Source organism: Thermobia domestica, chromosome 7, assembly GCF_964235325.1.
Source record: "Thermobia domestica chromosome 7, izTheDome1.hap1.1, whole genome shotgun sequence".
In the NCBI taxonomy this organism is placed as follows: domain Eukaryota; kingdom Metazoa; phylum Arthropoda; class Insecta; order Zygentoma; family Lepismatidae; genus Thermobia; species Thermobia domestica.
In genome coordinates, this window is record NC_137460.1 from 157536419 (window position 1) to 157562501 (window position 26083).

The 26083-nt window shown below is 36.9% G+C and overlaps 1 protein-coding gene across 1 annotated transcript in view; it reads right to left on the reverse strand.

Moving 5' to 3' along the window:
- LOC145690522 (putative aarF domain-containing protein kinase 5) overlaps positions 1-26083 on the reverse strand; it is a 125495-nt gene that overhangs the window by 75380 nt on the left and 24032 nt on the right. The gene's annotated exons all lie outside the window — the stretch shown is intronic.

Sequence of the window (26083 nt, forward strand, 5' to 3'; positions counted from 1 at the left end):
AGGACGAAGTGCCGTTTGCCCCTCCCCATAGCGACACTATTGTGCGGCAGCTTCAGATCATCGAAGGATTCTTTCACTCCCCCCCAGGAGCCCGTCGTAAATCCAACCGTGAATTCCAACCTAGATTACCTGTACGCGTTATAGCTGCAGATAAAATCTTTTTTTCGGGTATCGTAAATTGAAGTTTTGTTCTGACTTTTCCAAGGAATGCGTACTCCGTACTGGTTGGTGAGTAGGTAATATAGTATATCGTCTAAAGCAAAGATCATCCAGTTCTTCGTTGATGCAGTATAAGAACATGTATCCGACCGACCTTCATTACTAATTAAGAAATTATACTATTTAATGTATTTTAGCAGGACACATAATTAAAGATAGAGGCTGTTCCTGAGGGAAGTCACATAGTTAAAAAATTAAAGCTTTCTTGCTTCAATGTAAGGAAAAAAGGTAATCTAATGGACTTAGAAGGTGCAGGATCCGATTGGGAACATTATTGCGGGACCCCCAGGTTCCCAACTAACCTGCATATATATTGCATATACTATATTGCCCCAAGCCATACACACACACACTATATATATATATATATATATATATATATATATATATATATATATATATATATATATATATATATATATATATATATATATTTGGTCTAGGAATTAATTCGTGCGAGTGGACAAGAGATGGCGCAACGAACGGAAAGTCCCACAGTTCCGTGTATCCACACATGTGTTGCAAACCCCTGTCATCGCGTATCGTTCGTAGTATAGGGCAGTGGATTAAAGCGTCAACAACACCAGTTTGTAGTTAAGTGAACATGGCGCAATTTGTGCCTGATAAAGTGTTTTTGCGGGGTGTCCTGCTGCATTACTTTAACATGCTGAAAAGTGCGACTGAAAGTCATCGTATTTTGGTGGAAGTGTATGGTGACCATGCTCTAGCTGAGCGAACGTGTCAGAAGTGGTTTGCACGGTTTAGAAGTGGTGATTTCGGCTTGGCAGACCAAGAGCGAGCTGGACAGCCAAAAAAATTTCAAGACGAAGAATTGACAGCATTGCTCGAGCAGGATTCGTGTCAAACGCAGGAACAACTTGCAGCAGCATTAGGCGTTGATCAAACAACAGTCTCCAAACGCTTGAAAGCCATGGGAATGATTCAAAAGATGTCACATTGGGTTCCACATGAATTGAAAGACAGAGACGTTGAAAGACGAAAAACCATTTGCGAATTGCTGCTTCAACGACAGAGCAGAAAGGGGTTTCTGCATCGAATTATTACGGGTGATGAGAAGTGGATCCTTTACGAGAACCCTAAACGAAAAAAGGCCTGGGTGAAACCAGGTGAACCAGGTCCATCACAACCAAAACGAGATATTCACTGTGCAAAGGTTATGCTGTGCATATGGTGGGATATGAAAGGTGTGGTGTACTATGAGCTGCTTCAACCGGGTGAAACTATGAATGGAGAACGTTATCGACGACAATTAATGCGTTTGAAGCAAGCTCTGTCCAGAACACGACCAGAATGGGAGAACAGACATGATAAACTTATTGTTCAACATGATAACGCTCGCCCACATGTCGCAAAACCGGTCAAAACCTATTTAGAAAATGTCGGATGGGAAGTTTTACCCCACCCGCCGTATTCACCAGACGTTGCTCCTTCGGACTACTACTTGTTCGATTGCATGAACAACGATTTGATTGGACAGCGGTTTACTTCTTCAGAAGATATCGAAACATGGGTCTCTGACTGGATCGCTTCCAAGGATGAGGACTTCTTTCGCCACGGAATCCGTACATTGCCTTACAGATGGGCGAAAGTGGTGGCTAGCGATGGACAATATTTTTCTTAAGGTATTTATGTATTTTGTGTTTGTACTACAGATTCAATGTGTGCGTACCAACCGCACGAATTAATTCCTAGACCAAATATATATATATATATATATATATATATATATATATATATATATATATATATATATATATATATATATATATAGAGAGAGAGAGAGAGAGAGAGAGAGAGAGAGCATATAAGTCTTGGTTTTGGGTGGGAGAAGAGAAAGAAACATACAAAGAAATCGCACTGAGGTTATACCAACCGGATGTTAATGGAGGTATCACATATCACTTATAATATATACTTTTACAACAGAAGCTGGAAACGTAAAGAAATAAACTTTCCAGCTCAAATCAACTTTAGAACATATTGCTTGTTTCCAGAAACAATACAAACTATTCATTCATTCATTTGAATTCTAGGTAAAGACCATACGCTCCCTTATTTACGTCCATGGATGTGCTTGTATTGCAACATGATATGTGTACTTCACAAGCCAGAAGTAACAGAGCCACTTGATGGTCCCTTGGCCGAGGGCCCCGCAAGCAGATTATATTACTTATAGAATATATTATAATGTATTATTTGCAAAATTTAGTCGTAGGGGCCACACTGGTTTCTACAGGGTCCATTAGGCTGCTAAGACGACACTGTCGAATGGATTGGATAACACTCTAGCGCGGGGCTAGATTGGGAGAAATCGGTCCAATTCCGGGCCTGACAATTATCGTACGGGGTCATATTACGACCTTTGGAAAGTTTTCTAATAGTTTGAAGCAACAAAAAATCTTTTAATTTTTACGTGCTATTTCTCTTACAAGCCGACTCCAATTAAAAATACAATGTAAAAAAAAATCTACGTTTCCTTCTCTCTTAATCACATTCTTCTGCAGTAACAGACCACTGTAGTATTTCTTCATATAAAAAGGTAAGTGCTCGGGAGGTACTGTCAAAATTTCTCAAAAAGCGTTCACTCTTACGAGTGCCTTGGTTAGCACTCTCCCTTTAGATGGGCTGGATGGAGACCAAAGTTGATTAAATAAACTGAAATACGTATATTTTGAAAGAGACCATTGATATTGCAGTACCCTCTGAAGTAGAGATGCAAGGGCTCGGAAAAAAACCGGCTTTTTTGGAAAAAAACTCGGTTTTTTCTGCTTTGCTTTTTTGCTTGGGAAATTTTGGGCTTTTTTCAAAATTCTGCTTTAAATCGATAAAGCAGACTTTGTTTCGCTTCTCTATAACACAGAAAGTCATTTAATTGGTGGTTGATGCCGATAATAATATAAAACCTCGAAAGTAAACCATGAATTTCGAAAAGATATTTTAAACAATTTTACTTCAACATTTTTACATGATGAATTCCAAAGGATTAACCAATGTATATAATAAACACATTTTAACCTCCTATATACAAAAGTAAGCAGAGTTGGCAAGAACCATGGTTGTTTCTGAAAATGCCAAAAACCCGTTTTGGGGGGGCAGTTTAAACCAGGCTTTTTTGGGGTTTAAACCAGGTTTTTTGATTTAGATATTTTGCTTTATGTATTTGTATTACATATTCACAGAAATAAGTTTCTTTCGCCTTGGTGTTATTATTCAACAACGGGGTTATGCTGGAAGAGGTCCCATAAGCTTAAAGAAGTCCGGTCAGTAAATTTCTTAAATTGAGAAACTCCCGCCCTAGCCATCGGGAAAATCCCGTCATTCTTTTAAATGTAAAACAATAACGGGAAAATCCTGTAAAATTTAATTTGCATGTAAAATTTAAAGGTCAACGTATTATAATCAGTACGCTAAAACTGAGTGACACACAATCATAGTCAACGTCTTGCGAATAAAATCAGAAAAATAAACACACTGCTGAACAAGACTGCACTTATTTAATATAAAAACACATTTACACCTGACGTTTCGATCTTCTATCCAAGATCCTCATCAGACGTGAGTGTACGTCTGATGAGGATCTTGGATAGAAGATCGAAACGTCAGGTGTAAATGTGTTTTTATATTAAATAAGTGCAGTCTTGTTCAGCAGTGTGTTTATTTTTCTAAACTGAGGTATTAAATTACAAATTTAGTATGTAGGTATCATTGAAAGTCCAATCCAAGCTAATGTTGGAAGCTAAGTAGGCAATCGATAAATTTTACCAATTTTAATCAATATATTTAAGCAACCTTCGCTTCTTTATAAAACAACAGGCATGCAGAAATATATAATTTGGTTTCGTTTTGTATGTTTAGGCTTAACATCCTTACGTAATACCGAGGTTATCAAGGAGAAGACTTTCGCTTAAAGTGACATCCGAAAGAGTACTTGGTTTACACATGAAAGAAGGGTTGTGGTTCGACCGAGAATTGAACATGGGACACCTTGATTAAAAGGTGAAAAGGAAATAAGACTAATGCAGATGGTTTGACATGTGAAACGTCACTATGAAGTTTTCACGATTCGCATTTTTGTTCTTTTAATTTTTTAGTTTAAACCAGTTATTTTTTTTAAAAAAAAAACAGCTGGTGTAAACGAGCCATCCCTAAGAGTAAAAACTTCTTTCAAAAAATACACAAATAACTAGCAAAATTGTATGTAGTATTTTTACTTCAAAATATTCCATACCCTCTTTTTGAAACAAAATAAAATTAAAATAAAACATAAGAGAAATACTTAGATTTGTATGATACAATTAAAGGCTGCACATGGTTCTGTATATTCTTGAAATTCTACAGTCAAGTTTTTTATAACCACCATCAAGGGCGCCCATCAGGGGGGTTAAGGGGGCGCTTGCCCCCCCTAGAGGAAAATGTACTTCAGAATATTGAAAATCCAATAGGATTTTTACATTAGTTACAGCAAAATTTGAAACTATTTTTGAAACGTCGCTTATACTTCCCCTCCTTGGAAACCACAACATGGGCGCCCTTGACCACCATCACGGTTTACCCAGTCCTCAAATTTTCTGAATTTTTAACAAGAGGGATTCAACATATCATTACGGAACAAAAAAAAAAAAAAAGACTACGGAATATATTTAAGTTAAGCTAAATACAACTGCACAACAAACGTGACTGAGTGGTTGGCTTTTGCGCCTCTATCGGGAAGTCCGGGATTCAACCCAGCATTCGACCATTCTGACAAAGCCTTCCTTCATTCCATCTGAGAATGTAGAAATAGTGCGTGTACTGGCCGACTAGGAGTGTAGGAGTTGGCCGACTTCCTTTCTTATTGTTTTTAAATCGTTATTATTACTAATTACCAGCAGTGACGGTTTTGCGAAGGTTAGAGGATCGGTCTTTCGGACTGAAGCCTGTTCTCCAAAGTTGTGGAATGTCTAAAACGAACGAAATATCTATTAGTTATGCCTTTACTCATAAACTTTAAGCTCCCGTCAAATAAAAATTACGAATATTTAGAAAAACTAAACATTAGTAGTAAGAAAACCCCTCCCAAAACACTTTTTTAAATTCGCCACTGATGTAATGATCTTCAAGGTTGTATCCAGAAGATTATTGCTAAACATATAAACGAAACGAAATATTAGTTATGCCTGTACTCATAAACTTCAAGCACCTCCCAAATAAAATTAGGACTTTTTAGAAAACGAAACAATCAGAGAAACCCCTCCCAAAGTACTTTTCTAAATCCGCTATTGATTATTTGTATAAATTGGTATTCAAGGTTGTATCTGGAAAATTATTGCTAAATCATTGCACAACTACAGTATAACAGAAATGTGAAAATACGGTTTGACGGACATATTGAAAAACGTATGCTTTGACGGATATATAGAAAAACGTAAGTTTAACTTTCGTGCTAGAAGCTGGAGTACTAAGCTCTTAGAAATGAAACACGGATGACAAACTAAAATGATCTAGAGAAGGAAAAAAATGTCGATAACTCAAAAGTTAAAATAAAGTTAAATAACCTGTAAAATTGCCCTCAAATACTACATTCTTCATGTTAGCTTTAATTCGTAAAATATGTGCTTCATCCATCTTGATGGTGAATTACAGAGCTAAATATGGCATTCAGGTCGTGGAAATCTTATCTAACTATAGAATATACTATAAGAAAGCTATTTGGATAGAAAAATCATGAAAATGAAAAAAGCCAAAATTTCCAAAATTCTCGGTTTTTTTCCAAAAAAAGCCGGCTTTTTATGTGAAAAAAACCATCGATTCAAAAAAGCCGGCTTTTTTGCATCTCTACTCTGAAGTACCATTATTTCTTTGTGTTACATTCAAACCGATACGAAGGGGTTAGAGAAAGCTCCTTTTTACCTCTTGGTTTGCTTTTAGTTTCCGCAGAAATAGCTGTTTTCTTATAAAATGGTTTTAACCAACACGTGTAATCACTGATATCAGATCCTGTTACTTCCTTTACCAAACGTTTAACACCTTGGAGAAACGTTTAGCAGTTGTGATTATAAGTTCTGTAATTTCATGAATGTTGAATACCTGTAAAGTCTCCTTAAATTTCTAATTATAACTCCAAAGGTTCGATCTCATGATATAAAGCTGCCTTCTAAATTAAAAAAAAAAGATATTTATGCGTAATGTTTGATGTCTGTTATGTCCAGGATAATTGTCTGCTGATAGACAAGCATCCCAGAAGAGGTAAATATGTTCAGTATTTGGGCTATGATGCAGTGCCGGCGGTTGGACGTTAAAAGTAGGGGGGCAAGACATGATCTCAATATTTGTAAATCAATGTTAGTTTTCCTGGTTGCTTCTAACATTTTTCTTCACGAAATGTTGTATAACTATTAGAATACTGTCTTTTCCAGTTAAAATACCATATATCGTGTTTCATATTTTATTAAGTAAATTTACAAGAGCAACGCAAAGTAGATACTAGCTCTTTGTACTCTTAAACAACGAAGGTGTAAGAAGAGGTTGGATTCCTTGCTCATGAATTGTTATAATTCTGTCTGGAAATTTGTATGATCAGATTAGGGGCCTATTTAATAACAAATTTGCAAAACAAATAAACAGAAAGAATAATATTAATCGAATACTAATGAAAAATGAGGCTTGTTTTGCAAAAGTTATATTGAAACTGGGAATTAATGAACAATTTATATTTTTTAGTTCCACGCATGCTATTATATGTTATTACTCTTAGAAAGACAGTAAATACTACAAGCATATGCTGCGACATTTAAAGAAATACTTTTGCAGCTTCCCGAAACATGTTTATTGCCATTAGGTGCAGTTTTCACTTTCTTGGAATATATCAAAACTCAACAATATTTAAGGGGGCGCGGTGGCTCAGTAATTCACCTCCGGTGCTTGGGGTCCCTGGTTCGATCCCAGCTCGCGCCGTGTGGACTTTGTGGTGGACAAACGCCGTGCTCGTGGGTTTTCTCGGGGTTCTCCCGTTTCCTCCCACTTTATTCATTCCACCATTTCACTCATTTCTTATTATCACCGTCTCCTTTAGCCTAACCGGCATAACCATGGGACGTTAAACTTAAAGATTTCATTTCGTTTCATTTCAACAATACTTAGAATCACTCCACACTCCAGTTATCCCAAATAATCCTAAAACCTAGAATTATGTTGAATTCACTAAATTTAATTGTATATACAAAATTGTATATGTACACCCCTGAACTCGTATATTACACTGCAAAACAATGCCGCAACTTTGACGTGGGAGACCCGGGTTCGATTCCTGACGGGAGCTCATGTGGTTCGTATTCTACGTTAATCGGTAGGTTCACGTCTCATATAGTCTCACTGCTGAAGGGATATTAAAAAAATCAAATCAAATATTCCTTACTATTAGAAAGAAGAAAAAACATTTCAGGAACTGTCGATTTTTGTGTAATTACAGAATAAGTTGTAAAGAGTGTTTCTTCCAGACATGTTTTTTTGGGGGGTACTGCCCCCCGAAGCTCTGAGAGCCTCCCCCCGAAGGAGACCAACTAATACGTCTATAATATAATAATGAATAGAATAGTACCTGCAGTGCCGCCCCGGGATACTAAGTGTGCCCCCCCCCCCCCAGAACATTGTTTCTGAAAAAAAAAAAAAAACTGCTTATGAAGGACTTCTTTTTCTGCGAAATGTTATCTCAATTAGGTCCAAAGCGGCTGACTAACACATCGAGCCCTTGTAAGAAGAAATTAATATGAAAGTACACTCGAATAGGTTAATTTTTGAGCCATTTTTCGTGGCAATTAAAACGCAACTCCTGTAGCTTTCTTAACTGCACGGGAAGACAACTAATATGTACTCACGGAACGGCAAATATTTTATGGCACCATTTTCATTCTATGAACCTTAATACATACAAAAACTTTATATTTCCAAATGAAACTATATAGCGACATTAATGGGTCATTTCAAAAGAGTGGGGGGTAACTGTCCCCCCTTTCCCCCCTAATCGCCGCCCATGCTATGATGTGTGGCACATTTGTGCGAAATTAATAATAATATGATTAAACTGTTTACCCACAACAAAATCCTGCTCGTTTTGCTGAAGTGGCTTTTCCTAAGTTTTATATGTTTCATATATCCTACAGTTTTTTCAGGCCTTTTTTTTTAATTTGTCCAAATTTATATTTCTCCTTTTACCACACAATCGTTCAATACTTGCACTTTAATATTTGCAATCAGTATATCATCCTGTAACGTATTTTATTCCTAATAAAAATCATTGAACAACACAACATACAAACCCTATCTCACTGGCTTGCACGCGAACCTTTGGTGCATGGGGTCCTGGGGACAATTCCGAGTGGGAGAACATTGAACGACAGTGGATCGAATTCCGCGTTAAACCTATAGGTCCACTTCTCATATAGCCTCGCCGACGAAAGAGGACGCTAAATGGCAATCAGTCAACAGTTGCAAATTTCGGCTGCATAAACAACTTATGTCTTGTGGAACTTATTAAATTTATTTTGTTAAAGCAGCTCTTTTAACAAAATTTCAGTATTAACGTGTCAGATATTTCTATTTAAGGACAAGAAAAAACATATTATTTATTTTGTAACTAAATGATAGCTCTACCCACGTAGATTATAAAAGCAGAAACAATGAAAATCGATACAATAGTGACTGACATTATTTTAACAAATATCGATTCAGATAATAGTTTGGGCTGTCACAAAACTATGAAAAGTTAAAAATTCCGATTAATTGTAACAACTTCATCAGTGGTGGACATTGGAGGAGGATGTATGCTATTAATCAGCCCATTTCATGGGCATCCAAACTCACGAGCCCAACGCTCGCTAGCTCGGTATTCGCGCTCAATCGTTCTCGGGTTCAATAATTAAGCGCTACCCCGAGCGCCAATGAAATAAGTCAGCGCGAGTCCAACTGAGGAAAGTGAGCCCGAACACGATTCCCAAAGGAATAAATGAGCGAGAGCCCAGTTGAAAAAAATGAGCCCGAGTCCGAGAGAGTCCAGAGCAAAATGGCCATCTATGAACCAAAGTCATTCCATCAAGTCTTTTTCCATCTGATCTACTGCATTCTGATGGTTCTCTCATTGATTGTGTTTGTTCAGATATCAGCGCTCTTGTCATTTACTGCTGAATGACGTGAGTGACTGTCTGTCTGTCTACCAACACTCTTTAAACATGACAGTGTAGTAGACACTTCTTTTCTAAAACGTCTCCAGTACAGGGAAGGCAATAATGAGGCACATTTATTTCTTAATGTAGCGCTTTTTCTACCCGGAAACTTTCATGGGAAAAATCAAATTTTATTCTTATTTGCATTATAGTAGAACAGGAGAAGACGCCATAGTTTTTCATTTTGAGGACTGTATCTCTTGAATAATGCGATATATAAAGCAAACTGTACAGCAATGAATAGCTACAGGGTTAACGCACAATTGCTGTAAATATCACATGTTGAACTTCTATGGTGCACTGACAATTTATTGAAGAAATGACTAATGAAATTTGCCATCTTACCCCGATATATCGGGTAGAGATGCCTAGTGCTTCGGGGAAAGATGCCACGATGTTAAAATTGTAGTTACAATTAACAAAGAAATACGTTAATGCTTTTATTTCAGTACAAACACACACAATAAGCTTGTCATGACCCAACACAGTTATATGTAGCATAAAGAAATACATAGAAATATAAATATAGTTAGTTCGAAACATTGTACCTCTCATACAAAAAGAAACTTCATGAATTAAAATAAAAGCAGTATTGTGTAGGGACTCCAAAGATCATATGTTTTATAGGATTAGTTTATATCTGTAGAATAAGTATTAGTTACATTCTAATGCAATATTGAGGCTTCATGTTTACCTAATAGTTAGTATAAAATACCGGAAAATACGCGTACAACTCAAACTTAAATCCACTAGTCATGAGAAAAAGGTATGGTTAAAACGGTGTTTCCTATCATACCAATACTTACATTTATAACATTTGAACTCAGTTGTGGCATGCGACACATGTATCAGGAAATATTGCACAATTTTCGTCAACCACATGTTACAGATCGTACATCTGATCCATGCCACGTTTGCACCTTTTGGATCGAATAACATCGACCGCATATACAGCAATAGTCATTGGAAGAAACATCATCCTTTCTGTTATTTAGACATAGCTCTACTTTTGCAGCTGATCTCTTAGGAAGTTTCTTCAATTTGCAACCAGAACTTCCTCCAGAACTGAAAGAGGACATTGTTCCTACTTCAACGTTTACTTGCTGCTTATCCCTAGTGCGTTTTGAGTGTATGTTCAGTGTCATTTAAAATATGTGCTGCTCTTTTTGGTTTCCGTCTCCTACCAGTTTGGGTTTCTTCGCGATATACGGGATGAATTGGAGATATGTCTTCAAAAGGTGTTTTCTGACGAAGCGAGGATGAACGTACAATATTAACGGAAGATGCAGGAATAGAAGATTGAGAAAAGTCATTTGAGCAGCTAAGACTTGCAGAATACCAAGGAAGGTGTTCTGAAAGAGTGCTGTCGTCTGATGGAGAGGGAGAAGCAGAATTTTGTTCGTTAGTTGAAGCAACACTAAAATCTTAAGTAGGAAAAGCTTCATCAGGAATGATTTTAGGATCATAGGGCAAGATCTCACATGCTTGGAAACCTGAAGTACCATTTCTGTGTGTTGCAGCTTTATCCCAGACTTGACGATGCAAGATAGGAAATAGTAACCTGGATAGTTTTCTATGTTGATGTGTTCGCTGACATTGTGACAAAGCTCTGTAGAAAGAACGCTTCAATGAACGAAAGAAGCCCTATCTAATGGCTGCAAATAACGAGTGCGGTGATTGGGGAGGCAAAGCATGATAATATAACTTTCTGTTGCAAAGTCCAGCATATCAGGATTAGTGCAATGAGAAGAGTGACCGTTCAGAATGAGTAAGACTTTTCCTGGGGGTTTGCGTGACAGAAGGTGTTTTCTGCAACCAATTCATAAAGATTTCAGAATTTGTATAGGCATGTTTTTGATTCACTCTAGAACCATTAGAAAGAACATCTCACTCGGACCTCTTATTTTTCTTTCTCAAAATACATAACATTGGTAGAGAATTGCCTTCTGCAAGCAATCAGTGAAATATTTTCAACTTTGTCTGCTGACGAAAGCACACCAACTTGTTTAGAACCTTTTGCTGCTACTACAGTTTTTGAACAAGAATTTAATTGTATTCCTGTTTCATCACAATTAAAAATACTACCTGCTGTGTTGAGTAAATCATGTTTCTCACAGATTTCTGAAAGAAGTTTAAAATAATTTCCAACATTCTCACGATTCATAGCTTCTGCTCGATCGCTAGACAAATTCTGAAACTTTCTTCTTACTAACGTAGGAAATCTCATGAAAGACTACAACCAATCATATCCAGCCATTCCATTCCCTTTGTTAAATTTATGCTTCACACCATAACGTTCAACGAAGTTGTATGCTAGTGTTCGTATTTCTCGTCCAGTTGGAGCAAATCCTGCATTTTGTAGTTTCTATATGCAAGAAAGAGCAATTTTAAACAATGATCATACGATGTGTTATGGAATATGTATAGAAGTGTATGTGCATTGTATACGAAGAGTTTTACTAATAACTAACTCTTATGGAACTCATAGCCACTATATCAAACGTTCGCCCTTTCCGAACTTTAAAATAATACCAGGAGAATAACAGTTCTGTATATTTTCATTTTCAACTTTCTTTATATTAATCACGAAGTTAGAAACTTCGTGACTACTCGAGCAAGAGTTAAACTTGCATCTTTACCCGAGAAAATGTACACATGCAGTAGCGTACCCAGGAACTTATTTCGGGGGGGGGGGGGGTCCAAACTAAATATGAAGGTATTTTATATTAAAATTCCTAAAATTGCCCCTAAAATTAGGCTAAATTTTAAAAAAGTCGAAATTTCGGGGGGGTCCGGACCCCCAGGACACCCCCTCTGCATACGTCCCTGTACACATGCATCTTTACCCGACATTGATGTAGCAACTTTCCCAAACATCGGGGAAAGATTCCAGCTGAATTTTCGCGCCGAAACTCCGATAAGGTATGCTGAGATTCACGTGCACTTGAAGTCTGTAATCCTCTCTATACAGCAACTACGTGTTTCGCGTCATTATTAATTGCATTACAAACTCATGCAGAAAATACGACTTATTCACAAACAAAAACATGTGTCAATTTATTGATAATTTCTACATTTTACCATGAAACAAGTGCATAACATATTCATCGACGTGACTGACGACGTTCCTTTCTTCTTCTAGACCTCCGCTAACAGCCTGCGCAAGCTCGTGCCATATGTTGTTGTTACGACGAAGTTATAGCAAAACTAGCATCTTTCCCCTATAGGCATCTCTACCCGAAGCATTCTATTATTTTTAAAAATTTTTACGTACACACGAGAAATTGTCTACTGCAATTAATTGAAAGGAAAAATACGATTAATGTATAACCTTGCTATGACACTAACTTTTCATCTAGGGGACATGGCAGATGATATTTTAAATTTTGCCTCTCTCCAAAAGAGGTCAAACAGCAAACTCCAAAACAGTTGCTTTTAAGGAAGCTTGTCCTCCTCCCTCGCGTGCCCTCGTTCTCCTGAAGGAAGGTGTCTCTAGCCATCGTGCACCCTCGCTCCCGCAGTAACACTTGGCCCTCACCCTCGTTCACCCTCGCCCTCTTAGTCGAAGCTTTTCCTCGCCCTCACGCACCCTCGTCCCCGCCATCGAAGCTTGTCCTTGCCCTCGCGCGCCCTCACCCTCGCTGTCGAAGCTTGTCCTCGCCCTCGCGCACCCTCGCCCTCGCGGCCAAAACTTGTCCTCGCCCTCGCGCACCCTCACCCTCGCCATCGAAGCTTGTCCTCGCCCTCGCGCACCCTCGCCCTCTTCGTCGAAGCTTTTCCTCGCCCTCGCGCACCCTCACCCTCGCCATCGAAGCTTGTCCTCGCCCTCGCGCACCCTCACCCTCGCCATCGAAACTTGTCCTCGCCCTCGCGCACCCTCGCCCTCGCTGCCGAAACTTTTCCTCGCCCTCGCGCACCCTCACCCTCTTCGTCGAAGCTTTTCCTCGCCCTCGCGCACCCTCACCCTCGCCATCGAAGCTTGTCCTCGCCCTCGCGCACCCTCGCCCTCGCGGCCAAAACTTGTCCTCGCCCTTGCGCTCCCTCGCCCTCGCGTCACTGTGGGCGAGGGAACTTGAGGGTGAGGATGCCCTCGAGAGGGCCACCCTCGCGAGGGTGAACATCTCTGGAATATTCTACTCAAACACAGAGTGAAGTAAAGGCGAATAGGTCTGCAACCTATTCGGATTTCCTCCACTACAAAATATCGATATTGAGTTCGTATTTGAAAAATAAAATGACGCAATAATTTAAGCAGGGATGTTGAGAATCAGTTACAGGTCTAATTTCTCTATAAACACAGGGTTAAAGTTGTAGGTTTGCAGGGGAAAGGGGGAAATAATAAGAGTAGGAGGAGAAATATGACGGAAAGAATTGCAGCTAAAAGTTGTATTGTTTGTTTTAGACCATTATTGTACAATTATTTTAGTATATTTTGTTCGTTATTCTTTCTTCGAAGCAATTGTAGCAAAATTCAGAGTTACGAACTCACGACTCCACGTAATTAGATCTATACTAGAAACTTGAACCTGGTTGCAACATTTCGCAAATTTGCTAAACCTTCAAAGGAAACACCTGCACTTTTATTGTTAGATAATCATGAGAATAGAGATTAGAGATGCAAAAAAGCCGGGTTTTTTGAATCGATGGTTCTTTTTCACATAAAAAGCCGGCTTTTTTGAAAGAAAAAAAACGAGAATTTTGGAAATTTTGGCTTTTTTTCATTTTCATGATTTTTCTATCTAAGTAGCTTTCTTATAGTATATTCTATAGTTAGATAAGAATTCCAGGACCTAAATGCCATATTTCGCTCTGAAATTCACCATCAAGATGGGTGGAGCAAATGTTTTACGAATTAAAACTAACATAAAGAATGTAGTATTTGAGGGCAATTTTAGAGGCTATTTAACTTTATTTTAACTTTTGAGTTATCGACATTTTTTCCCTTCTCTAGATCATTTTAGTTTGTCATCTGTGTTTCATTTCTAAGATCTTAGTACTCTAGCTTCTAGCGCAAAAGTTAAACTTATGTTTTTTTATATATCCGTCAAAGCGTACGTTTTTCAATATCCGTCAAATCATACTTCCACATTTCTGTTATACTGTAGCTGTGCAACGATTTAGCAATAATTTTCCGAATACAACCTTGAATACTAATTTATACAAATGATCAGTAGCGGATTTAGAAAAGTACTTTGTTTCTCTGGTTGTTTCGTTTTCTAAAATGTCCTGATTTTATTTGGGAGGAGCTTGAAGTTTATGAGTACAGGCATAACTAATTTAATATTTCGTTTCGTTTATATGTACATGTACAGAAAGTTAAATAATGAATTACGAAGAGAAACAGACAGAGCGAGAGAAGAGTTTTACAAGAGAAAATGCGCGGACATAGAAGAATTAGAAAGAGATGGGAAATATGAGGAAATGTACAAGGAGGTGAAATCTGTGGAATTTCGGAGGAAACAAGGGGGTATTATGATGGCAATAGAAAATAAGAATGGGAAGGTAGTCAGCGAGAGAAATGAGGTCATAGGAAGGTGGAAAGAATACGTTGAAGACTTATATGAGAGTAGGGGTAGACCGTGTAACCTAAATATTGAAGTAGAAAATGAAGTAGGCGAGGATGATAAAGGATTTAGTATTCTTCGGGATGAGTTTCAAAAGGCTATATCCGAGATTAGGAATGGAAAGGCAACTGGAATAGATAACATACCAATCGAATTCATTAAAAATATAGGAGACAAGAGAAAGAAAGAATTGTTGCGACTATGCAATGAAATATATGAAACAGGAGAATGGCCAAAAGACTTTCTGAAAACGATCATGATACCAATGGCTAAGAAATCGAACCCAAAGAGATGTAGGATTATACAACTATTAGTCTCGTATCTCATGCAGCTAAAATTCTGCTCCGAATACTAAACAGAAGGTTATATGGGAGAACAAATAAAGATGTTGAGGAGGAGCAGTTCGGATTCAGAAGAGGCAAGGGCACAAGAGATGCTATTGAACTATTAAGGGCAATCGGTGAAAGATTTATAGAAAAAGGGAAAGAGGTGTATGTTGTATTTATTGATCTAGAAAGGGCTTTTGACCGCGTGAATTGGGAATTGTTGTTGGGAGTTCTAACAAGGATAGGGTTGGAATGGAAAGATATAAGACTAATAAGAAACTTATACATGAACCAACAAGTAAGTGTTAGGATAGGGGAAGAACTGACGGAAGAGAGTGCAATTAGAAGGTGAGTTCGACAAGGATGCTGCCTCTCGCCAACACTATTTAATGTTTATCTAGAAGAGACAGTGAAAAAGAGCCTACATGATGATTATGGCATTTCGGTAGGAGGTAGAATGATTAGATGCATAAGATTTGCAGACGATATGGCGCTTCTTGCAGAATCTGAAAAGAAAATCAATAAAATGTTAGAAAAAATGAGAAAGGGCTTTGAAGAATATGGGATGAAAATAAATGTTAGAAAGACAAAAGCCATGGCGATTGGAACGAAGGGGTATGTGTCAAATATAAAAGTAGGAGGGGAGAAAATAGAACAAGTGAATAGTTTTCGATATCTGGGTAGTATTCTTAGTAATAACATGAAATGCGAACGTGAAATAAAAGCAAAGATAGGAATGGCGAAAGAAGCCTTTAGAAGGAAGAAAAGTCTGTTTTGTGGGACCTTGAATAAAGAGTTGAGAAAAAGACTTATAAAATGCTTCGTGTGGAGTGTTGTACTGTATGGGGCGGAAACGTGGACATTACGTAAAGGTGACGAAAATCGACTGGAAGCCTTCAAAATGTGGGTGTGGAGAAGAATGGGAAGAATTAGTTGGGTCGAGCGGAAACGAATGAGAGAGTGTTAGAAATGGTGGGTGAGAAAAGAACACTTTTAGACATTATTAGGAAGAGGAAGAGAAACGGGTTGGGACATTGCCTAAGAAGAGATTGTATCATGAGGGACGTCCTAGAGGTTATGGTGGCGGGAAAGAGAGGGAGGGGGCGAAAGAGACTACAATTAATGGATGATATTTATATTAAAACAGAAAGATCGTACGCGAAGACGAAAAGGTTAGCGGAGGACCGTGGAGCATGGAAGCTTCTCAGCTGCGGCAAGTGACCTGCCAATAAAGGCAGAATAACTATGATGATGATATATTTAGCGATAATTTCAAGTTTCTCCTTTTCGAATTCATCAGGCGCCTGTAAAAGTCTTTACAACTTTATTAATTCATTTGGTCTAAATTCGATTAACAATGTACAGAATGAGAATGGTCGCACATTGGACTTAGTAATTACTAATGTTGATGACGCTTCTATTGAAAGAGTAGAGCACCCTTTGGTTTCTGAAGATAGGCATCATTCTGCATTGAAAGGCTTATTGAACCTAAATCAACCATCAATAAGAGATAAACTGCAAAACAATTTGCAAGGTTTTAACTTTAGAAAGGCAAATTTTACTAAAATGTACAATGAATTACTAAATGCTAACTGGGACTGCCTCAAAGATCTGAATGATATTAACGTGATTGTTGATAAGTTTTATGAAATTATTTATAATGCGATACATGTAAGTGTTCCCTCTAAGAAATTTTTGAACAAAAATTATCCCTGTTGGTTTACGTCCAATATTATTTAAAAAAATAAATGTAAGTCCTATCACCATAAAAAATGGAGAAACGGTATGGGTGATGTTTCGTTTCACAAATGGGAATTTTGTAAACTCCGGAAAGAATTGAAAACAGAAATAGCGTTAGCGTATAAATCTTTCGTTTTTGAATCGGAACACATGGTAGAGAGGGATCCTAGTCAATTCTGGAATTTTATAAAAAGTAAAAATGGGCATCTTTCTACAGGCTTCCTTACGTATAATGGTAAGGAACTGAGAAACAACAATGATATTGCAGAGGAATTTGCCAGCTATTTTAATTCGGTTTATAGTAATGGCAGAGCGCATTATGATACAAATAGATTCACGCCTGACGAGACAGCTTACGAAACATTAGATATGTTTTTTCTTAAATGAAATCGCTCTAGAGGATGTTGAGGAAGCCATAAGAGTATTGAAACCCAAAAGATCGTGCGGATCGGATGGTATACCACCGTACATTCTTAAGGGTTGTATAGACATTTTTAAGCATCCTCTACATACAATTATAAATATGTCATTAAAAACAAGCGTGTTTCCGGACAAGTGGAAAGAAGCCATAGTTTATCCTATCCCTAAATCTTGTGATGCGAAGAATATACAAAATTTTAGGCCTATTTCTGTTTTATCAGCATTTGCCAAGGTGTTTGAGCAAGTAATATTCATGAGGATAATGTGTCACGTAAAACCCGTCATGTCAGGATATCAGTATGGCTTCTTAAAGAATAGATCAACATCCACTAATTTAGCCCATTATTACAGATTTTATTGCAAATGAATTGGATAGAGGGGGTCAAGTGGATGTGATCTATACTGACTTTTCAAAAGCCTTTAATTTGGTAGACCATGATGTACTGTTGCAAAAACTAACTACTTTTAATTTCTCTATGCAAGCAAAAAGTTTTTTCGCATCCTATTTGCAAAATCGTCAACAGGCCGTCATGTGCAAAGGATATGTATCTAAAAAAAAATCACAGCCTTATCTGGAGTCCCTCAAGGTTCAAATCTTGGCCGACTCTTATTTCAATTAGTGATAAATGACCAACTGTCTTATATTCATTATTCTAACACTCTTCTATTCGCCGACGACCTTAAAATATTCTCCAAAATTAATTCGCTTGAAGACTGTGCAAAACTGCAAATAGACTTATGTAATATTAGGAACTGGTGTGACAATAACAAGTTTAAGTTGAACATAAATAAATGCAAAACTCTTTCCTTTACCCGCAAAGAAAACACCATTAAATATGACTATTCTATTGGAGGAACTATTTTAGAGAAACCTACTGTAATTAAAGATCTAGGAGTGCTATTTGATCCTAAATTAAGTTTTTTTTTAATCATCATATTGAAACAATTATTAATAATTCATACAAAAATCTTGGTTTTGTTATGAGAATAGGTAAGGAGTTTCAAAACGATGCTCGTTAATGAAACCCTACTTTTGTTTTGTGAGATCGCAATTAGAATATGCGACTCTGCCATGGTCACCAAAAACACAAAAACACATAGATATGATTGAAAGAATACAATCAATATTCTTGAGATTACTTGCTTATAGAAAAACTGGCATGTATCCAAAATACGAGTCGTATTCAGAAATAATACAAAACTTTAATATGAACACATTGAAACAACGGAGAGAACATACGGATCTTTTATTTTTACACAAATTGCTAAATGGTAAAATTGACTGTCCCAATCTTACTTCTAAGATTCAATTGCATCTACCATCAGGTAAAACCCGCGTAGGAAATAGCAGTACATTTTACTACAGAAAGGCAAGAAGAAATATCCTCGCTAAATCTCCTATATGGAGAATGAGTGCTTCCTACAATGCAATTGAAAGGATAACTTCTATAGATGTTTTTGGAATGTCGGAGACAGTTTACAAAAATAGTCTTAAAATATGTGAAAATATATAACTAAGGGTAAATGTATTTGTAAGGAACAACGCTGTAACTGGGCCTAGAGCCTGTTGTGTTGAATAAATAAATAAATAATCTTCCGGATACAACCTTGAAGATCATTTTATACTGTGAATCAGTGGCGGATTTAGAAAAGTATTTTGGGAGGGTTTTAATAACTAATTAAATTAGTAATTTAAACTAAACTTACTAATATTTAGTTTTTCTAAACATTCGTAATTTTTATTCGACGAGAACTTAAAGTTTATGAGTAAAGGCATAACTAATAGATATTTCGTTTGTTTTAGACATTCCGTGTTTTTGGGGAACAGGCTTCAGTCCGAAAGACCACCCGCCTAACCTTCGCAAAACCGTCACTGCTGGTAATTAGTAATAATAACGATTTAAAAACAATAAAAAAGGAAGTCGGCCAACTCACAGTACACGCACTATTTCTACTTCACAGATGGAATGAAGAAAAGCTTTGTCAGAATGGTCGAATGCTGGGTTGACCCGTACTTCCCGATAGAAGCGCAAAAGCTCCACTGAGTCATGTTTGTTGTGCAGCTGTATTTATCTTAACTTAAATATATTGCGTAGTCCTTTTTTTGTGGTGGTGGGGTGGGGAGAGTTCCTTAATGATATGAAGGGTGTGAGCCAAGAACATGGTAACCAACAAATTTTCAATTGCTGAGTTATGCAGCACCAGATAGACAGCAACGCATACCGCTTCGTTTAATCCTTCATGTATAGTCTTATATGAAAAATCAGCTTTCCGACTTTCAAAATGGATTGTGCAGCATTGTGGAAAATCTCTAATTTCTTAAAATAGTAAAATTGTGGGCTACCATGTTCTTGCCTCACACCCTTCATATGTTGAATCCATCTTGTTAAAAATTCAGAGAACTTGAGGACTGAGTAAACCGTGATGGTGGTTATATAAAACTGTGGAATTTCAAGAATATATAGAACCAAAAGCTCTAGATGTGCAGCCTTGAAGTGTATCATATAAATCTAAGTATTTCTCTTATGTTTTATTTTAATTATATTTTGTTCCAAAGAGAAGGTATCAAATATTTTGAAGTAAAAATACTACATAGAATTTTGCTACTTATTTGTGTATTTTTTAAAGAAGTATTTACTTTTAGGGTTGGCTAGTTTACACCAGCTGCTTTTTATTTTTTTTTAAATAAACAACTGATTTAAACCAAAAAAAAAAAAAAATAAAATAAAAAGAACGAAAAATGCAAATCGTGTGAACTTCATGGTGACATTTCCACATATCAAACCATCTGCATTAGTTTTATTTCCTTTTCACCTTTTAATCAAGGTGTCCTATGTTCAATTCTAGGTCGAACCACAACCCTTCTTTCATGCGAAAAACAAAGTAGCGGTTCGGATGTAACTTTAAGCGAAAGTCTTCTCCTTGATAGCCTCGGTATTACGTAAGGATGTTAAGCCTAAACATACGAAACGAAACCAAATTATATATTTCTGCATGCCTGAATGCCTGTTGTTCTATAAAGAAGCCAAGGTTGCTTAAATATATTGATAGAAATTGGCAAAATTTATCGATTGCCTACGTAGCTTCCAACATTAGGTTGAATTGGATTTTCAATGATATCTACATACTAAATTTGTAATTTAGTACCTCAGTTTTAGCGTACTAATTATGATACGTTGACCTTTAAATTTTACATGGAAAGCAATAACAGGTTTTTTCCGTTATTGTTTTACATTTAGAGTAATGACGGAATTTTCCCGATGGCTAGGACGGAAGTTTCCCAATTTAAGAAATTTACTGACCGGACTTCTTTAAGCTTATTCGACTTCTTCCAGCATAACCCCGTTGTTGCATAATAACATCAAGGAGAAACAAACTTATTTCTGTCAATATCTAATATAAATACATAAAGCAAAATATCTAAACCCTCCAAAAACGTGGTTTAAATAGAACAACAAAAAAAACTAGTTTAAACTCCCCCCCAAAAAAACGGGTTTTTGGCATTTTCAAAACAACCATGGTTCTTGCCAGCACTGCTTAGTTTTGTATATAGGAGGTTAAAAGATCTTATTATATACATTGGTTAATCCTTTGGAATTCATAATGTAAATATGTTGGTAAGTAAAATTGTTTGAAATATCTTTTCGAAATTCATGGTTTATTTTCGAGATTTTATATTACTATCGGCATCAACCACTCTTTAAATGACTTTTTGTGTTATAAAGAAGCGAAACAAAATCTGCTTTATCAATTTAAAGCAGAATTTTGAAAAAAGCCCAAAATTTCCCAAGCAAAAAAGCGAAGCAGAAAAAACAGTTTAAAAAAAGCCGGCTTTTTTGAATGTTTTTTTTTTTTGCACAATAAAAGCCGGCCATTTTGGGAAAAAACGAGAATTTTGGAAATTTGGCTTTTTTCTTTTACATGATTTTTCTATTCAAATAGCTTTCTTATAGTATGCTCTAAAGTTAAATAAGATTTCATGACCTAAATACCATATTTCGCTCTGGAATTTACCATCATGATGGATGGAGCACATGTTTTATGAATTGAAGTAAACATACAGTACGTAGTATTTGAGGGCAATTGTAGAGGATATTTAACTTTATTTTAACTTCTGAGTTATCGACATTTTTTTCTTCTCTACGTCATTTCCTTTCTAGCCATCCGTGTTTCATTTCTTAGAGATTAGTAGGCCTACTCTAGCTTCTAGCATTTAAGTTAAACTTATGTTTTTCAATATATCCGTCAGAGCGTACGTTTGTCAGTATATCTGTCAGAGCGTACTTCCACATTTTTGTTATACTGTAGCTGTGCAATGATTTAGCAATAATCTTCCGGATACAACTTTGAATACAGTTTTATAGAAATAATCAGTAGCAGATTCAGAAAAGCATTTTGGGAGGTGTTTCTCTGCTTAATGTTTGTTTTTTTTTCTAAAATTTCCTAATTTTTATTTGGGAGGAGCTTGAAGTTTATGAGTATAGGCATAACTAATATTTCGTTTTGTTCGTATTCAGCAATAACACTGTTCAACAAATTTTGATCGAAAGTATGTAAATTCTTTGAAATTGCACTTTTTACATTCATTTAAGCATAATATGAAAGGAAATGATAATAGAAAAATTTTCTTAGCTCAGGTTGTGAAAAAAAACGCCCTTGTACAACAGTAGCTGTATATATACACAAATGTTTTAATATTTATAGAACACTAGCAGCGTTCACCCCGCTTCGCTGGGGTCACCCCGGAACGCAATAAACCTTGTTAATTAGATAATTTTTACTTTTTCGCTTTCAAGTGATATGATAAAAACCATAGTACATTGCAGTAAATGTTAACATTATAGCGCCTGTCATTTATGTTAACCCGCCCCGCTTCGCTGCGGTCACCCCAACCCGCCCCGCTTCGCTGCGGTCATCCCGGAACGCAATAAACTTTGTTACTTAGATAATTTTTACTTTTTCGCTTTCAAGTGATTTATAGCGCCTGTCAGTTATGTTAACCCGCCGAGTCACAGGGTCATGCGGGTTGCATATAAATACGTTTATTTTTATACCTATGATGAACTAATAACAAAGGATTTGTACGTATGGACACCTGAATGGTCAATTATCTCAAGACACTGGTAATTGAAAATTAAAGTGATATGATAAAAACCATCTAGGGTCCACATCCTAACAACCCCCCAAAAATGAAAGAAATCGGTTCAGCCGTATTAGCGTGATGAGCGGACAAAGGATTTTTTTTACGTATTCACACCTGATTGGTCAATTATCTCAAGACACTGGTAATTGAAAATTAAAGTGATATGATAAAAACCATCTAGGGTCCAAATCCTAACAACCCCCCAAAAATGAAAGAAATCGGTTCAGCCGTATTAGCGTGATGAGCGGACAAAGGATTTTGTGCGTTCTCTTTTATATATATAGATTTAAGCAAAATCCTTGTAAAACCTACATTTCACTTTTTTTTATCTATTTCACTGTGATGTGATAAGCTGGGGAGTTAAGAAGTACCCTAACCTATAGCTTTCTATACCCTTGTACTTCCTTTTTCAAAATTGCGCAAATACCAGTTTCACAGCGATACAGAAAATAAAGTAACCTTGTTCAAGTTAAACATTAACAATTCCGTAATAAAAATCAGTATTAACATCAAAACATGAAAAATATGTACAAATACCTTTTTGTGCAAGAACTACACTGCAATGTAGACAAAAGTTTCAAGTGATCCCTTGTACAGGATTATGTTTATTTTATTTTGAGCGTCTTCGCTTGGCTTGCCTTTTGTAGGTTACATCTGGAGCATCCCTTGCAATAGTCCAACAGTAGTCGGCCAATATGTTAGAACTCCACTTTCCCTCATATCTCTTCTCCATGGCTGCAATATCTTAATGGAAACGCTCACCATGTTCGTCACTTACTGCTCCACAATCTTCGGGAAAGAAGTCTAGATGTGAATGAAGAAAGTAGAGTTTCAGAGACATATTGCAACCAAGATTTTCGTAGCACAATAACAACTTTGCTACCAGTTGTTTGTAATTTGTTGCTCCGTGTCTTCCCAAGAACTGTGAACAAACACTCCACGCAGCTTTCTCCTCACCTTGGAGAATTTCGTCGAACTTGTGATCTTTGAATAGTTGCCTAATCTGTGGCCCTATGAAAACACCCTCTTTAACTTTGGCATCACTTAATCGAGGGAATTGTCCTCTTAGGTACTTATAGGCCTCATCCTCTTCGTTCATGCTCTTAACAAAACTTTTCATAAGACCTAATTTAATATGTAGAGGGGGAAGCAAAATTCGGTTACGATCTACCAGTGGTTCATGCTGCACATTTTTCACTCCCGGCTGAAGAGTTTCTCTGGTACTCCAATCACTTTTGTGGTAATGTGATCCACATTCTCTACTGTCCCATTCACATATAAAGCAACAATACTTTGTATACCCTAACTGCATGCCTAGCAACAGTGCTATTACTTTAAGGTCACCACAAATGAGCCACTGAAAATCGTAATATTTAATGGCTTGAAGTAAACGTTTCAAGTTTTCATAAAATTCCTTCATATGAACTGCGTAACCTACAGGAATTGAAGGAAGTTCATTTCCAATATGTAAAAGCACTGCCTTTAAACTCACCTTGGACGAATCTATAAAGAGCCTCCACTCCGTAGGTTTGTAATTAATTTTAAGTGCCCTCATGAGACCATTTACATCTGTACATGCCACAAGTGTGTCTTCCATAGTGAAAAATGAAGTGAATATCTTCTCCCTATTCCGATACACTGAAATATTTACTTTTTCCTGCAATAAATTCGATTGCTTTAAGCGTGACGCTAAAATTTCGGCTTTGCTTTTTGAGAGGTCCAAGTCTCTGATTAGATCACTTAGTTCCTCTTGAGTAAGCCTATCTGGTTCACATGGAGGTTCTTCTACAACAAACGTAGGGTCCTTCGAAGTACTTGATTCAGGAGCTTCAACTTCTTGATCATCATCAGAAAAAAGATCGTATTCTTTAGGTGGGTCAGGAACAGGTAGTCCTCCTCCATGTGGAACAGGGCGCATTGCAGAAGGAATGTTAGGATAGATCAAGGCCCGCTTCTTCTTCGTGAAAATTGCCTTCTTGACCAGGGGCGGATCCAGGGGGGGGGCGATCGGGGCGATCGCCCCCCCAGAAGACGGAACTTTCTTATTTTATATATATAAATAAAACCCATCCCAAAGTTTGGAGCCCTTAAAACTAGCAGTATGACAACCCATCGCCCCCCCCAGAAGTCGGTCCTGGATCCGCCCCTGTTCTTGACGGAATGAACCATACAAAAATAACAGTCTCTGATGTGGTCGCTTGGCTCCCTCCAAATCATGGGCACTGCAAAAGGCATTGAGCTCCCCTTCCCATTTTTCCAATTTCTTAGATTGCTGGCACAAATGTTACACATAATGTGGGGTGCCCAAGATTTATCTTGGTCTCCAATTTTACAACCAAAGTAATATTGATAGGCTTTTCTTATTAGTGGCGTTATAGTCTGCTTTTGTGAGGAAAATGTCACTTCCCCACACACGTAGCAGAAGCTATCCGCACTATTTACACAATTTCGCGGCATTTTGTTTATTGAAACCCTCAAAATGTCACTTGGAATAGTTCCGACAACTATTTAAAAATACATTCGAAACACCAGTATTTTTGCGTACTTGTAGTTGTATTTTTATGTCCTGCACTACACAAATGTCACACCCAAAACGCTGATAACTGCACTAAACCTGTCTTTTCTAACAATAGCAGAACACTACTGAGATAAGGAACACAATGAAACCAAGCGTTCATATAGTTTCTCCAGCGTTGCCGGATCAGTGTAACATTTTACCCCAAACGAAGCGAATATATTTATTTTTAAAGCGTTATTATTAGACATGCCTGTAAAACGAAAAGTAGAGCTAATATTCGAAAATAACTTTCAAATTCGTGATCAGCATCACAAAATCAATAAGAATTGGCTGATTTTGTTCAATTTACATTTTCGTTGTTGAACAGTGCACTGTTCAACAAATTTTGATCGAAAGTATGTAAATTCTTTGAAATTGCAATTTTTACATTCATTTAAGCATAATATGAAAGGAAATGATAATAGAAAAATTTTCTTAGCTCAGGTTGTGAAAAAAAAACGCCCTTGTACAACAGTAGCTGTATATATACACAAATGTTTTAATATTTATAGAACATTTAAGCAAAATCCTTGTAAAACCTACATTTCACTTTTTTTTTAATCTATTTCACTGTGATGTGATAAGCTGGGGAGTTAAGAAGTACCCTAACCTATAGCTTTCTATACCCTTGTACTTCCTTTTTCAAAATTGCGCAAATAGCAGTTTCACAGCGATACAGAAAATAAAGTAACCGTGGTCAAGTTAAACATTAACAATTCCGTAATAAAAATCAGTATTAACATCAAAACATGAAAAATATGTACAAATACCTTTTTGTGCAAGAACTACACTGCAATGTAGACAAAAGTTTCAAGTGATCCCTTGTACAGGATTATGTTTATTTTATTTTGAGCGTCTTCGCTTGGCTTGCCTTTTGTAGGTTACATCTGGAGCAT